Source organism: Mus pahari, chromosome 4, assembly GCF_900095145.1.
Source record: "Mus pahari chromosome 4, PAHARI_EIJ_v1.1, whole genome shotgun sequence".
NCBI classification, from domain to species: domain Eukaryota; kingdom Metazoa; phylum Chordata; class Mammalia; order Rodentia; family Muridae; genus Mus; species Mus pahari.
In genome coordinates this window covers 52,018,585-52,021,627 of record NC_034593.1, presented here as the reverse complement: position 1 = coordinate 52,021,627, position 3,043 = coordinate 52,018,585, and the positions used below count along the sequence as shown (strand labels likewise).

The following is a 3,043-nucleotide window of genomic DNA, read 5'->3' as shown; positions in this document are numbered from 1 at the left end:
TACACACACACACACACACACACACACACACACACACACACACACACACACACATATATATATATATATATATATATATATATATATATATATATATGAGTCAGACAGACAGAGACAGAAAAGCATGTACAACTGACAAAGAGTAACTGAGTAACTTTCTTACCCCAGTGGGCTCTCTTCACTCTTGCTGCCAGGTTGCCTTTACATTGCAGAGTTTTGATCACATGCAGCCCCATTTGTCAGGTCCTATGATGACTTCCCGTAGTATCAGCTTCTCTTTCAGAACACGCTTGTCCATATATGTATCTTGAAGAATGTTTAGCTGTGTTTTCATCAGCTTCAGAATTCTTACTGGAACCTTTGATTCATTTTTAGTTGATTTTTTGCACAGTGTGAGGAATGTAGATATGGATGCGTTTGTTTATAAGTGAGTGTCCAGTTTTCCCAGCACCATTTGAGGAGGCTGTCTCCTTTCTGAAACCTTTGCTACAGAGTCAGTGGCTGTGGCTGTTGGTTTTATTCTTGGGTCCTCTATTCTAGCCCACTGGTCTATGTGTCCGGTTTTGTGCCAGCGCTAGGCTGATTTCAGGACTGTGGCTCTGGACAAGAGGTTATGATCAGGTACCATGAAGTCTTGCATGGTTCTTTCTACTTAGGGTTGCTTTAGCTTTGTTGGGACTTCTGTGATTCCTTAAAATATTAAGAAGGCCTTCTCTAGACAAAAGGCCACTGGAATTTTGATGGAAATTACACTTAATCTATAGCATGCTTTAGGTAATATACTCATTTTCACAATAATCTGATAAATTTCAAGATCTGAAGAAACATGTCTGGTTACAGGTATTTCACATAGAAGATTATCAACTGATATGAAGCCTCAGGCCCCAAGACGAACAAACTCTGATGCTATATGGCTACAGCATAGCTCTGCCAATCCATAAATGTAGGAGTTTTTTCCATCTGATAAACTTCAAAATCTGAAGAAACATGTCTGGTTACAGGTATTTCACATAGAAGATTATCAACTGATATGAAGCCTCAGGCCCCAAAACGAGCAAACTCTGATGCTATATTGCTACAGCATAGCTCTTTCCCATGTTCCTTCTTGTGTTCTACTAACCCATGTCCCTCCAGTCTGTCTGTCCTCTCTTCTCTCTCCATCTCTCTTGTATATCTTTCTCTCTTTCTCCTCCTCACTGATATCATCATGACGAGCATTTTGAGCACAAAATTTCATTTCTTGGGGCACATGTCCACACAACTATCCAAGGCTCTAGCTCATGGGTCCAGCTACCTGAGTGAGCTGAACAAATGAAGCAGGTGCACACCTGCCTGAAAGCTCTTCCTACAGGAATGAGAACAGACGCTTCTAACCAGGAAGAAAGGATGCTGACACCTAGCTACCTTCCTTAAGTACTGGGTGTTTTTGAGAATATTAGATCCCTGGTTTAAAAAAAAAGAAAAAAAAAACCACCACAGTTCTAAATTTGATTATTCCTCTGAAGAAAGGTCCCAATCACAGCTTCAGCAAGTACAGCTCAGGGATTATCTCTGACCAGCCAGAAAACCAGGAAGTCTGCTGTGAAACACAGAGATTCTAATTTGCTTCCTTGGAAACAAACTTTTGATCCTGGGCATGGACCACAGGTAAAACAGAGCATTGTGGCAGATGGTGTGTGAAGGGAGGGGCTACTCAGATGGTAGCTAGAGGAAGAGGCAGAAAAGAATCAGGGGCCAGGTGCATCGGTCTACAGCCCAGTGACATACTTCTTCCCCAGTTCCTACTTACTACCCTCTCCCAGTAAAGTCATTGGTTGTGTCAGAGGCCTTAAGATCCAAACATTTTATAAAAGACCATCAGCTGATGAGTGGGCCTTACATCCAATTAGACAGCTGTTGGTTACTGCCAACACATGGGTGCCACTCAACAGAAGGGTAACTGCCCAAGCCCGGGACAAGGAACCTAGCCAATTCCCTAATTTTCCCAATCTAGTGAGGTTATAGATTTTACAAAAAAGTCTACTACCACCTCCTTGCTAGACCAGCATAATTTCTGACTACATTCTAAATCTCAACCTTATACTTACAGGTAATTGTAGCTCCTACCACTCATCAAGGAAGTCTCTCTTTACAATAAGTAAAGAGCATCAAAGAAAGCCATAACCAGAAAACAATGCAGAGATGGGTAGATCATGGGAAGCCTACCTCCAATGGATATACCTGTAACTCTTAGAAGACAAAACAGAACAACTGCAAGATTCAGGATACCAAGAAGTCTGTGAAATAGTCTTTCCAAAAATGGCTGCATCAACAAGATCTCAACAGTGTAATATCAAAAGACATGTATTAAAAAAAATAGAGGAAGTCCTGAGTAAGTGAAGTCTGAGTTACTGCATGCTGTGAGCATTGGTATGGCCATGTCAAGGACTCCATAGCCACAGGCTCAGAGAGATGTCAAAGCTATCCTCAAGGGATCAAGTACAGTGCTGACAGCATGTACAGAAAATGTCACCCATGGTTTTCTCTCTAGATATTTATGGCCTGAAGACTGCTCCCTTAGAGAGATTGTTCCTACTGAAACTAGCTAAACAAGCCTCCTTTTTTATCTGTATGCAATAATTAACTCCTTGCCCAGCTGTATACAAAATCCCAATTCTTTGTTTAGCTGTAGAGTAAACACTCTGATTTATGGAGTGCTGTGGGTTTTCCAGCAGAGAGCTCAGTCTAGCTGACCTCAGCTTTTCTGTCTGCCTGTCTATCTTTTGTGCATCTGTCTGTCTTTTGTGCATCTCCTCACCATCCCCAATCACGTCCAAGTCCCCAGGATGCAGCAGACTTATTAACTCTTTTTTTTTATAATTATTATTTTCTTTATTTACATTTCAAATGCTATCCCGAAAGTTCCCTATTCTCCCCCCNCCCGCCCCTGCTCCCCTACCCACCCACTCCTACTACTTGGCCCAGGCCTTCCCTTGTGCTGGGTCATATAAAGTTTGCAAGACCAAGGGGCCTCTCTTCCCAGTGATGGCCGATTAGGCCATCT

General features: G+C 42.1%; 1 protein-coding gene across 10 annotated transcripts in view; it reads right to left on the bottom strand.

Annotated features, from left to right (window-relative positions):
• Positions 1 to 3,043, bottom strand: part of Med12l (mediator complex subunit 12L) — a 299,671-nt gene that overhangs the window by 143,386 nt on the left and 153,242 nt on the right. The gene's annotated exons all lie outside the window — the stretch shown is intronic.